This window comes from Cervus canadensis, chromosome 1 (assembly GCF_019320065.1).
Source record: "Cervus canadensis isolate Bull #8, Minnesota chromosome 1, ASM1932006v1, whole genome shotgun sequence".
In the NCBI taxonomy this organism is placed as follows: Eukaryota; Metazoa; Chordata; class Mammalia; order Artiodactyla; family Cervidae; genus Cervus; species Cervus canadensis.
In genome coordinates, this window is record NC_057386.1 from 83,604,006 (window position 1) to 83,618,386 (window position 14,381).

The window sequence follows — 14,381 nt, forward strand, 5'->3', positions numbered from 1 at the left end:
AAAGCCCCAGACATATATATTTATATGATGAATGGATGCATACAAGGGTACAAAATTAAAAACTAAAATGAATAACAAGAAAGTTTTTGAAAATGAATTAACACTGTTGCAAAAGAACAAAAACAAAAAATGGACACTAGTCATTTTAAAGAAAAGAAATAAAATCCCACACTTTAAAGTTATCTACTAAACACAGTTACCATTTATTTTATTTATTAAAAAAAATCAGCCACACTCAAAATTTTCTAGGAATAATATCAATTTAGATTTTTTGTAAGAAACAAAAAGATTTCAGTTGTTTAAGAAAAACTCTTCTGGAAAACGATCAACACAGAATATTAAAAAGTATATTAAATGTATAATTTAAATTTATTTAAATATGGAGAATTTAAATGCTATTTAATATATTAATTGTATACATTGCTTACTTTTATGTTGTTCAGTTGCTTAGTCATGGCTAACTCTCTGCAACCCCATGCTAGGCTTTGCTGTCCTTCACTATCTCCCAGAGTTTGCTCAAGCTCATGTCCATTGAGTCAATGATGCCATCCAACCATCTCATCCTCTGTCATCCCCTCCTTTTCCAGCCCTCAGTCTTTCCCAGCATAAGGGTCTTTTCTAATGAGTCAGCTCTTTGCCCCAGGTGGCAAAAATATTGGAGCTTCAGCTTAAGCATCAGTCCTTCCAATAAATATTCAGGACTGATTTCCTTTAGGATTGACTGGTTTGATCTTTTTGCTGTCCAAGGACTCTCAAGAGTCTTCTCCAGCACCACAGTTCGAAAGCATCAATTCTTTGGAGCTCAGCTATACACACACACACACACACACACACATATGAAACACTTACATTTTAAACCATTTTATACTTTGCAATATTTTAAACACCAGTATATGGGGGGAGGTATGTTCTGAGACCATGATAATAAAAAAACATTTTCTATAGACTAACAAATGAAATGTTCTGTGGTTTAAAAGACCTAGTATATTTATTTACTACCATCTTCATCCAATGTTTTCCTATAATATATTCCCTTTAAAATAAAGTAATAAGGTAGGCATTTGTCATGCTTTCAAGTTTGATGCTTCGTGTTTTTTTTTTTGTATGTAGATTATCTGTAAATTCTGTGAGTTAAGATCCCTTTTTAAAAAATTTTTTTAAATCTTTTGTTTACTGTGGAATTGTATTTGATCTTTTTTTTTTTTTTTTTTTCCTTTCTTTTTTGGCCATGCAGCATGTAAAGTCTTAGTTCCCATAGTTAGGTAGTTAGAATAGGAAAAAGAAGTCCAGAATGGTGGTGGCTAAAAGACAAAGAATGGAAAAGGCCGTGAAAATAGAAAAAAAGAAGGTCCAAGGACTTGAGTGAGGACCTCAGGCAAAGCAAAGAACCCTCCTGGCTAGCCCAATTTACATAGGGAAGGCTCAGGGGGAGGAGAAAAAACATAAAAAGAAGAGCCAAAATTGAGCTTCCAGCTTCTCTTCTCTTCCCCTCTTTTGGGTAGACCCACCCTCATGCTTCAATGATATGTTTTACTTTGCTTTCTGAATAAAACTGAGCTATCACACTGGCCAGTCTGTTGCTTCAAATTTTTGCCGCAGCAAGACAGAACTGAGGAAATTATACACTCCCCCAACATATATGGTGCCATGACTCGGATTTAACCTGGCTGGAACAACTTTGGCTCCGCTCCCATAAGGCAGAAGCCAAGCACAGCAGAAGCCCAACTCAGTGAAAGCTCCCACGGTGAAACTGAATGTGAAGAAAATCCAGTGCAGGGGAAGTGACAAGAAGCCCAGCTTGCTGGAAACTGGAAGCAAAAACATACTTAGCAGAAAGCTGACAGGGCTCAGTCTTAGAATTCAGAAGGCCTCCAGTTGAGGTAGGAAGTCCTCACCCCTATGGCTGGAAGAACACATGGCTAGCACTATCTTAATTCCTTTACAATCTCTTGTTTCTTTGAGCCCCCTGCAAACAGGCAAGCAGCAGTGGGTGGAATTGAGGGACTCTAAAGAGGCTACTCCCCAGTGTGTCCTGAAGGCTCCACTATCCTCTGTGTTCTAGTGGCTGTTGCCCAAGTGGGTGGGGGTTCTTCTGTCTTTAATCTTCTTTGTGTCAAGGATCAGGCCAATAAAAACTGTGAGCACCCGTCAGGTATTTAGCAGATTTTCTGGCAGGTTATGAAGGAGATTCCTTGGCATGTTTTTCCCATTGGTTTTTCCTCCCACTTATTCAGCTCTTCTCTCCATCTAAGCCACTACTTACAAAGTATTGGGCAGGTCATCATCTTTCCATTTCTGAAAGTTGTGCTTGAAACTGTTTACCTAAGATTGGGATTCAAATCCACATTGCATGGACTCTGTGCTATGCTTAGTCACTCAGTCATATCTGACTGGGACTTGAGCCTGGCCAAAATGCCTGGTGCCTGATTTCAGGACCTAATGAAGCTCAGGTTCTTGATGTCTCATTGAAAAAAAATTCAGTGAGAGACACAGCGATAGGTAGGAGGTGGATTTGTTCAGATTCAGAGAGAAGCACACTCCAAGAGTGTGGGCCATCACAGAGGGCAAGTGCAGTGATCATGGAATGTGGTGTGGTTAGTTTTTGCAAGCTGGGTGATTTCATATGCTAATGAGTGGAAGGATCATTCCAACAATTAGGGAACCACCCACTCCTAGGTTTTTTAACAGTGCAGTGGAACTGTCCTAGTGCCTCTGGGTGTATCAGTTAGCTTGCAGATTGAGGATAAAGATTTAGTTGAATTTGACTTGTCATCTTGGACCCATCTGACTTTAATCTTTAATCAGTTTATGTTGTGTCCTTGGGCTATGTCATTTTTTTTTCAAAAGTTGTGCCCTGCCCCCTTCCCTCCTGTTTTATGCTCTTTTTCTGAACCCTGTCTGGGCCCACAATGTTGCCTCTACAATCTTCTGGAGGGACAAGCAGAAAATAACTGGCCCTTGGGAGAGAAATACTGTATAATATCCAATCTCTCTAGATATTCAGGCCTTCATCTTCCATGTTTCCTACAACATGTGCAACAACAGCATCTCTCAGTGAACCTGCTAAGGTGGGTGACAGGCACACAATGCCTGCTAGAAGTCCATCTGTTGATGCAATCCCTTCAAGAACAATTGGAATTCCAGGGTTAATGTTTGCCACTTTGAGAGTTAGATCTGCAGAACCTTTGGGCCCAGACCGACCCTTGTCACCCTTCCCTAAAGTTACAAACCTACCCCTGGATCAAATCTTCACTCCACTTTTATGGAACATCTGATTTGTTGCCTCTTATCAATTTGTTCTTAAGCCACTTACTAACTCCTACAACCAGCACCCCGCCTCCTTGTAGGCAACATTGCTCTACCACACTTACTATTATATTTTAATTAATTTATATTAATTGGAAGCTAATTACTATGAAATATTATAGTGGTTTTTGCCATACATTGACATGAATCAGTCATGGGTGTACATGTGTTACCCATCCTGAACCCCCCTCCCACCTCCCTCCCCATCCAATCCCTCTGGGTCATCCCAGTGCACCAATCCTAAGCACTTGTCTCATGCATCCAACCTGGACTGGCGATCTATTTCACACTTGATAATATACATGTTTCAATGCTATTTTCTCAGATCATCCCACCCTTGCCTTCTCCCACAGAGTCCAAAAGTCTGTTCTATACATCTGTGTCTCTCTTTCTGTCTCGCATACAGGGTTATCATTACCATCTTTCTAAATTTCATATATATGAGTTAGTATACTGTATTGGTGTTTATCTTTCTGGCTTACTTCACTCTGTATAATGGGCTCCAGTTTCATCCATCTCATTAGAACTGATTCAAATGAATTCTTTTTAATGGCTGAGTAATATTCCATTGTGTATATGTACTACAGCTTTCTTATCCATTCGTCTGCTGATGGGCATGTAGATTGCGTCCATGTCCTAGCTATTATAAAAAATGCTGCGATGAACATTGGGGTACACGTGTCTCTTTCAATTCTGGTTTCCTCGGTGTGTATGCCCAGGATTGAGATTGCTGGGTCATATGGCAGTTCTATTTCCAGTTTTTTAAGGAATCTCCACACTGTTCTCCATAGTGACTGTACTAGTTTGCATTCCAACAAAAAGTGTAAGAGGGTTCCCTTTTCTCCACACCCTCTCCAGCATTTACTGTTTGTAGACTTTTGTATAGCAGCCCTTCTGACTGGCGTGAAGTAAAACTCTCACTGTTTGCAGATGACATGATCATCTACATAGAAAACCCTAAAAACTCCACCAGAAAATTGCTAGATCTAATCAATGAATATAGTAAAATTGCAGGATATAAAATTAACACACAGAAATCCCTTGCATTCCTATATACTAACAATGAAAAAACAGAAAGAGAAATTAAGGAAACAATACCATTCACCATTGCAACGAAAAGAATAAAATACTTAGGAGTATATATACCTAAAGAAACAAAAGAAAACTATAAAACACTAGTGAAAGAAATCAGAGGACACAAATAGATGGAGAAATATACTGTGTTCATGGTTCGGAAGAATCAATATAGTGAAAATGAGTATACTACCCCAAAGCAATCTATAGATTCAATGCAATCCCTATCAAGCTACCAACGGTATTTTTCACAGAACTAGAACAAATAATTACACAATTTGTATGGGAATACAAAAAACCTCGAATAGCCAAACAATCTTGAGAAAGAAGAATGGAACTGGAGGAATCAACCTGCCTGACTTCAGGCTATACTACAAAGCTGCAGTCATCAAGACAATATGGTACTGGCACAAAGACAGAAATATAGATCAATGGAACAAAATAGAAAGCCCAGAGATAAATCCACGCACCTATGGACACCTTATCTTTGACAAAAGAGGCAAGAATAGACAATGGAAAAAAGACAATCTCTTTAACAAGTGGTGCTGGGAAAACTGGCCAACCACGTGTGACAGAATGAAACTAGAACACGTTCTAACACCATACACAAAAATAAACTCAAAATGGATTAAAGATCTAAACATAAGACCAGAAACTATAAAACTCTTAGAGGAAAACATAGGCAAAACACTCTCTGACATAAATCACAGCAGGATCCTCTATGACCCACCTCCCAGAGTAATGGAAATAAAAGCAAAAATAAACAAATGGGGCCTAATTAAACTTAAAAGCTTTTGCACAACAAAGGAAACTATAAGCAATATGAAAGACAGCCTTCAGAATGGGAGAAAATAATAGCATACAAAGCAACTGACAAAGAATTAATCTAAAAAATATACAAGCAACTCCTGCAGCTCAATCCCAGAAAAATAAATGACCCAATCAAAAAATGGTCCAAAGAACTAAACAGACATTTCTCCAAAGAAGACATATAGATGGCTAACAAACACATGACAATATGCTCAATATCACTCATTATCAGAGAAATGCAAATCAAAACCACAATGAGGTACCACACTTATTATTAAAATACTCCTAACACCCCTAACAGGACCAGATAACCTTCTCCTTTGTCATTACTTCTGTTATTACCTAAAGTGGGTCTATGACAATGAACTGTTTTCCATGGGAAACACCCTAAGCTGTTCTTATGGAGGACTAGAGGAGGAAATCAGTGACTTACATTCCCTCAGGAACATAAGAGGATAAGGCTTATGACTGTTTCACTAGGCTCCCAATCTCAGGGTACAGACTTGGCTTGCTTTACCTCATGATATCTATTCCTATTCACAGTGGGCAAACCAGCAATGAGTTAAAATTACAATCCCTTAATCCTACCCAGCACTGATCACACTGGAGACCTTGGGGAGGCCCAACTCCAGCCCTAGGGTCCCAGAAGGTCGACCTGCCTCGACCTGCCTAGGGATCTGGTCCCTGGGAGGTTGTCATGTCTCAGCCTGCTTGGGGATCCACCAGCCCGGGATTCTAGGAGATTGATATGCCTCAATCTGCCTAGGGATCTGGTCCCTGAGAGGCTGAGCCTCAACCTTCCCAGAGATCCACCAGTCCAGGGGTCCCAGGAGGTCAACCTGCCTAGACCTGCCTAGGGAGCTGGTCCTTGAAAGATTGTCACGCCTCAACCTGATCAGGGATCTGCCAGTCTAGGTATTACAGGGGGTCAACATGCCTCGACCTACCCAGAGACCCAATTCTCGGGAGGCCAACCTGCTTTGACCTTCTCAGGGATTCAATCTCTAGGAGACTGTCACACCTCAGCCTGCCTGGGGATCTGCACCCTGACCCAGGGATGCCCAGCTCTCAGGTTGCAACAGTACTGGGTAGGATGAGCTTCAGAAAGACTCACCCCTAAGGAAGCCCACCCACAAAAATAAAAGGAAGCCTATCAGTTGTGGGACTGTGACCGATCTCAGCAATAACTTAGGAGCCCAATGAGGACCCCATTGCCTTTCTGGGAAGGCTAAAAGAGGTCCTCTGAAATTTACCAATCTGAACTTAGACTCTTATGAGGGACAGGTGATCTTAAAGGACAAATTCCTGTCCCAGTGTGCATCAGACATCAGAATAGTTGCAATAGTTACAGCAGCAGGACACTGCTCCCTCTTTAGATGAGATGGTCCAGACAGCCACCAATACCTTTTATAACGGAGAACAGGAGAGGGAGGCCAAGGTCCAGGAGAGGGAGAAAAGGAAAGAGGAATGCCCAGATGCTGGCCACCCTCTAGGGAAATCCTACAGCAAACCCCGAGTCCTTGAATGACAAGGGACAAAGCAAATGCTTAATCTGTAGACAGGTGGGACATTAGGCCAAAGAGTGTCCAAACCGTGACAAGTCTGCTAAAATGGCTTGCTACAAATGCGATCAATTGGGACACTGGGCGGCATTCTGCCCTGGGGCCCAAGAGCCTCAAGGTCAAGCTACAAGCCTTCCCTCATGATAGTTCAACAGGACTGAGGTGGCTTACTCCAGCCAGCCCATCTGTCACAGATAATCTTCACAGGGCTGGAGCCAAGGGTGCAACTGGATGTGACAGGTAGGTCTGAGAATTTCTTGGTTGACACAAGAAGTCTCCTGAGACTACTCCGTAGACTTCTTCTTCCAAACCTGTACTGTTTGGGGTGTTGCAGGAAAAGCAGTTACAAAAATATTCACCTGAGCACTTCTTTGCTGGGTGGACAAATATTTTCCCACCAGATTCTGTTGGTCCCTGAATGTCCTACTCCCTTATTGGGAAGAGATCTTTCCCTGCCTTTGAAATCTTGCAGCTATTTGCAGTCCTGATAGAAGATGCTTTAAAACTCTCTTTGGGAGCAAACTATTTTTACCAGCCATCAAGAGAAACAACTCCTGAAAGGGAGAGGCCATTTATGTATGTCTTATCAGAGGATCCTCAGATATCAAGTAGTGCTGATGGAAAATCCAGGCCTGACTACATCGCCTTGTGACGTTCTTAACCCAGCTACCCTCCTGCCTACCCCCGAGGGCTCTCTGCCCTTTCACTCTTGCCTAGAAACCTTGGACCACTGGACAAAACTCTGAGAGGAACTGTCAGAAGATCCTCTGACCAATCCTGAGGAAGTCTGGTACACTGATGGAAGCAGCTTTGTCTTGAATGGAAAAAGAAGAGCCAGATATGCAGTAGTCTCCAATTTTGAGACCATAGAGGCTAAACATTTGCCACCTGTTAGTTCAGCCCAATTAGCTGAGCTCATAGCCCTAACTCTAGCTTTAGAGCTGGGAAAAGGAAAATGAGTAGCCATTTACACTGACTCCTACTATGCCTTTCTGGTGCTACATGCATATGCTGCTATTCGGAAAGAAAGAGGCCACTTGACCACCCAAGAGTCCCCAGTCAAATATGGTGATCAAATCTAGATTCTTGGAGGCAGTCCATCTGCCCTCTGAGGTTTCAGTCTCCCATTGCAAAGACACCAAAAAAGGAGCACAGAAGTGGCATGAGGGAACCAAGCAGCTGATCAGGCAGCTAAGAGACCAGCATTACAAAACAATGACCTAATAGGGGTTGCCACCTTAATTCCACAGATTAATTTGTCAGAAACTCCTTCATATACTGAAGGTGAGACTCTTAAAGCTAAGAATGAGGGCTTTTGAAAGATCATATAGCATGGCTCCAAAGGACTCCTTTTTCTACCTGGGAACCTCCAATGGAAGTTGGTTAACTCCTTACATGCCACCACTCATATAGGGGAAAAGGCCATCCAAAGATTACTAGAAGGGTCTTTCAGAGGAACAGGCCTCCAAACAACTATAAGGCAAGTGGTCTCCTCTTGTCCCACTTGTCAAAAAAACAACCCCCAAGGAGCTCAAAGACCCCAGCTAGCACAGACCATCCAATGACATGGAACCTACTTAGGAGAGGGCTGGCAGTTGGACTTCACCCAGATGCCAGTTTCTCAAGGGTATAAATACCTATTAGTCATGACAGATACATTCACAGGATGGATTGAAGGCTTTCCTACCCAGACTGAGAAAGCTGAGGAGGTGATTTAAAAAAAAAAAAAAAAAACTGATCCATGAAATCCTTCTGAGATTTGGTCTGCCCAGGTCATTACAAAGTGACAATGGGACATCATTTACTTCTAAGGTCACCTAAGAGGTCTCGAAAGCACAGGGCATTACTTATTACCTCCATTGTGCCTGGAGGCCTCAGTCTTCAGGAAAAGTAGAAAGAGCCAACCAATTCTTAATATCAGAGATAAAAAAGATAACCCAGGAGACCTCCCTGGGATGGAAGGAGGGTTTACCAATAGCTCTCCTCCACAGTGTTGCCCCTAAGGAACAGGTTGGTCTCAGTCTTATGAGATGCTATATGGGAAACCTTTTGTTTGTCAATGATGTCTTCTTAGATCCAGAGGGTCAGGCCCTCCAGCCTTATGACATGGTCATTGGGCAATTCCAGTAGGATATATGCTTGTGGGGTGTCAGCCAGGACCAAAAGACTCTAAAGAGCCACTACTATATGCTCCAGGGACTCACATCCTAATTAAAGTCTGAAAAGATAGGTCCCCAAAGGCTCAATTCCAGCCCACATGGAAGCCCTCTACCCTGTAATGCTTTCTACCCCCACAGCAGTCAAATTTCCAGGACACAACTCCTGGATTCACTACTCATGAGTCAGGTCATGGAAGAAAACAGAAGAGGACACTCAATACACCTGTGAGCTGCTGGGAGATCCCAGATACCTATTCAGGACTGCAAATGAGTGCCATTCTAATGAATACCCCCAAAATTAATTTTCTGGGGATAATATTTCTCAGGATAGCTCTGAAGAGCCAACACAACTTGGCAGGGGTTGTACTCCAAAATAGATAGGAGATAGATCTTCTGATCCCTGAACAAGGAAGGACTTGAGCCATCCTGAAGGAGATGTGTTGTTTCTTGGTAAATACCTCCAACTAAGTTAAAGAAAGCCTAAAAACATTCTGATACTACTGGATCTCAAAGAACTAGCTGGAGGGTTCTCAGGGTGGCTACAATCTCTCTTTGGGGGATCCTTCTCCTAGTGAGAGGAAATTTGGAGTTGGCTAATGCCCCTACTAACCCTTGTTATCACATTAATGCTGCTTATGGCTGCTCCATGTATTATTGATTGTCTAACCCGTTTTGTCTCTGCCCAGGTCAACAAGCTACCACATGCCAGTTCAACAAGGATATACAAAACTATAACTGACTATGGAAAAGAGCACTCACCCTTAGATGGACACAGCTATAAGGACTCTGAGGCTTGAGACTAGCAAGAGTGGGAGGTCCAATGCCCCCTCACCATTCCAGCTCAGCAGGAAGTAGCCAGAAAGACCTCAACACCCCTGTCCCCAAAGAATTGGGCCTCCCATCTCTTGAAGGGGGAATGTTAGGTAGTTAGAATAGGGAAAACATTTTCCTTCAAATTTTTACTGTGGCGAGACAGAACCGAGGAAATTACGTACTCCCCCAACACCACCACCCACCAGGTGGAAACCCAGAGTCTCATCCACTGGCCTACCAGGGAAGTCCTGAGTTTAAATCCATTTTATTAGCCACAAAGAAAATGGTACTTTATTCCTACCCAATACTTTGGGAATGATATAAATTTTAATTTGTCCAAAACTCTTAAATAAGATTCTTTATGTAGTCTTGAAAACACTTCACCAAAACATGAAGGACAGAGCAAAATCCCAGCCCCTGTCAGGCCTGACTGGCTGTACAGCCAGAGTCACTCTTCACAGCCTACTGGTTTCCATCCCTGAAGACTGAAGGAAAATGAGACCCTAGCTCCAGCTGAATTCAGAGTAACCGGTTTATACCATCTAGAGGTCACTGATTTGTGTTAGCCTGACAAAGAGATAAATATGTCAAGACTCTCTTGCTTACTTCCTTAGTCTCAACACAAATTTCAAGCTCTCACTCTACACTCTCATCATCTTATCCTCTCCCCTGTCATCTCCAATTATTTTATTTTTCCTTTTTCTCTGACCAAATTACTTATTCTCTCTTTCTCTCCAGTATGCCTTCTTAAGATTCTTCTTAGTAAAGCATAAGCTCACTTACTTTTCTAACCTTTCCTTGCTCAAAATGAAGTCTAGGTTTTCATTAAGGACTTTGTTTCCACAAAAAGAGGCTGCCCTTTGGCCACACCAACAAGTTTAACTTGTGTGGTCAAGTTTACCACACAAATAGATCTCAGGTTATGGTGATGAGTTCTTTGTCATTCAGAGACACTTCCCCTTGCCCCATGACCCCAGGCCAAGAATTTAATCACTATTTTCTTTAAAAACTAAATGAAATAGTAACCAAGCAAAATTATCTTGTTGGGCTTATGGCATTTAGTTTACTATTCTCCACTTTAAAAAAAAAATATTTTGTTATCTACTAATAACAACATCTTTAAATCTACCAATGACATTAATTAAAGATCTTGATTTCTGCATCACAGTGTCTCTCTCTTTCTCCACCCCTGAACTATAGACCTGATTTGTATGAGGTACCAATCTCTGAATTAGGATTATTATTTCCATGATCTGCTTATTTCTTCCACTCTATGTCTACTACAATTCCCAGTCATCACTTCAAACTGCTAAACCTCTAAGTTCAGTTCAGTTCAGTGGCTCAGTCATCTCTGACTCTTTGCGATCCCTTGCACTGCAGCACACCAGGCATCGCTGTCCATCATCAACTCCCAGAGATTGCTCTAACTCATATCCATTGAGTCAGTGATGCCATCCAGTCATCTCATCCTCTGTCATCCGCTTCTCCTCCTGCGTTCAGTCTTTCCCAGCATCAGGGTCTTTTCATATGAGTCAGTTCTTTGCATCAGGTGGCCAAAGTATTGGAGCTTCAGCTTCAGCATCAGTCCTTCCAATGAATATTCAGGACTGATTTCCTTTGGGATTGACTGGTTTAATCTTGCAGTCCAAGGGCTTCTCAAGAGCCTTCTCCAACAGCATAATTTAAAAGCATCAATTCCTTGGCCCTCAGCTTTCTTTATAGTCCAACTTTCACATCCTTATATGACTACTGGAAAAACCATAGTTTTGACTAGATGGACTTTTGTTGGCAAAGTAATGTCTCTGCTTTTTAGTATGTTATGTAGGTTGGTCATACTTTTTCTTCTAAGGATCAATATCATCTTTTAATTTCATGGCTGTAGTCACCATCTGCAGTGATTTTGGAACCCCAAAAAATAAAGTTTCTCAGTGTTTCCATTGTTTCCCCATCTATTTGTCATGAGATGATGGGACTACATGCCATGATCTTAGTTTTCTGAATGTTGAGTTTTAAGCCCACTTTTTCAGTCTCCTCTTTCACTTTCATCAAGAGGCTCTTTAGTTCTTCTTCGCTTTCTGCCTTAAGGGTGGTGTCATCTGCACATCTGAGGTTATTGATATTTCTCTGGGCAATCTTGAATCCAGCTTGTGCTTCTCCAGCCCGGCATTTCACATGATGTACTCTGCATATAATTTAAAGAAGAAAGTTTCAATAATTTCTAGACAAGCAGTCTCTGGTGATACGACGTTTTTTCCACCTATCATCCTTGTTTCCACTTGATGTTCCATTCTCTGCATTTCAAAGTCCCTGGTCAATCTGTTAACTCTCATTTGACTAACATATCTATTATTTCACTGGGATTCTCATTGTATTCTTATATTCTGAACAAAATCCTACTATAAATAAGCTAGGATTCCAGATTCCCTGACCCTTCTGCAGAGGATCAATGAAAGGAGTAAACTGATTTCTTTCTAATGCATACCAGGCTACTACATATAATGTAAATCACTGTATACTTTTCAATAAATCTGATTTGCCTATTTAGCACTTTTCAATTTTCTAGAGCTGTTTCAGTTATTTATCTTACGCTTTACTTAAAAGTTCAATTTTCCAATTCCTAGCTAATTCTAAGGCTATGACTATATTGTAAAGAGAAAGCAAAAGAAACTTTCAAATAATAAATTTTTGCAACATCTAGCTGCTAAATCTATAAACTTATGCTTGTGCTCAGTCGTTTAGTTGTGTCAAACTCTTTGAGACCCCATGGATTGTAGCACACTAGGCTCCTCTGTCCATGTGATTTTCCAGGCAAGAATACTGGAGTGAGATGTCATCTCCTCCTCCAGAGGATCTTCTGGACCCCAGGATCCAACCTGAATCTCCTGCATTGGAAAGTAGATTCTTTACCTTTGAGCCACCTGTAAAGTCATAAAACAATAAACTACATATATCCATAAATGTGGAGAAGGAAACGGCAACCCATTCTAGCATTCTTGCCTGGGAAATCCTATGGGCAGAGTCCATAGAATTGCAAGAGTCAGACACGATTTAGGGAGTAAGCCACCACTGTCCATAAACACCTCCTTTTCCATCATCTTATTAAAATTGGAGCATGGTCCTTCTTTTTCATGTTATCTCTCTACCTGTCCTCTGCAAGTAACAATTTTTCATATTCCCACACATCTTAGCATATCCTTTCTTTATTTTCATCCTCTTCCAGTCTAATGGTACCATTTCAATAACATTTTATTAATATTTTAAGAATGTAATTATTAACATCAACAAAAATCTTGACCACATACTCATTTATTCCCAATAATGCCTACTGGTAGTTATTACTTGCTAAAGAATAATATACATCAGAGATATGCAGCAGTTGACACAGTAAATAACAATCTCTGCTTTCCTGGAAAAGAGAAGCAAAAACGAAATTAATTGGGTAACAGTTTAGAAGGTACTGAGTTATATTGTGAAAAAATGAGCTGTGAATGATAGTAGAGAATGAGAAAGCTGGAAGAAGATTGTAATTTTTATATGAGATCATTGAGGATGTATCACCAAGAAAATAATGAGAGAAGACTTTAAAAGGTGAGGGAATGAAACAAGATGATATCTTGGGAAGAGGATGGATTAGCAAGTACAAAGATCTTGAGAAACAGCACCTTTGAAAAGAATAATAAAGAGATCAGTGTAGTAGGGAAGAGTGGGCAAGAGAGAGAGATGTAGGAAATGAAGTCAGAGAAGCAATGGGGGATAGGATTTTCTGTGAGTGAAATGGGGAATCAATGGACTTTTTGAGCAAAGGGATATAACAGTCTAAATATATTTTAAAAGGTCACTTAGGCTTCTGTGTAGAGAACAAAATTTCTAGTGGTGAAAACCATATGAACAATTATGAGGGTAGAATAATAATACAACCAAAAGATGAAAAAGAGAGATCAAAGATAGAGAGTGGCAAGTAACTGGAGTTTAGATTTTGTAGATGTATCAAAATAATTGGCTGATGGTACTTCCCTGGTGGTTCAGTGATTAAGACCGTGTGCTGCAGGGGACACAGTTTCAACCCCTGGTCAGGGAACTAAGATTCCACATAGTGTGTGGCGTAGCCAAAATAATAATAATAATTGATTGATGAATCAATGAAAGGTAACCGCTAATGAAATTTGTGAGAAAAATATAAGGTTAACCCTAAAATTTAGAGTCTAAGCATTTTCAATACTGATGAAATGTAAAATGTAGAAGATGGTTAAAATTGTAAAATGTAGAAGATGGTTACAGAAAAATATTTGAAGAGTAAAACTGAGTCAGTTCACTTTTGGATATCTCGAGATATTAATTAGTCAGCAAGAGGAAATTTTCATTAAGTAATTGGAATACATGAATATATGATACATGTATCATGTTCAGGGGAAATATAAATTGAGAATTGTTAACTATTCTTAATTGTATTCTATTCTATCTAATGCAAAGCAATTAGATTAAATTAGACCACTAAAGGAGTGAGTGAAAAGAAAGTGAAAGTGAAGTCGCTCAGTCGTGTCCAACTCTTTGCGACCCTATGGACTGTAGCCTACCAGGCTCCTCCGTCCATGGGATTTCCTAGGCAAGAGTACTGGAGTGGGTTGCCTTAATAAAATGTTTCAAGCAAAGAGCACTA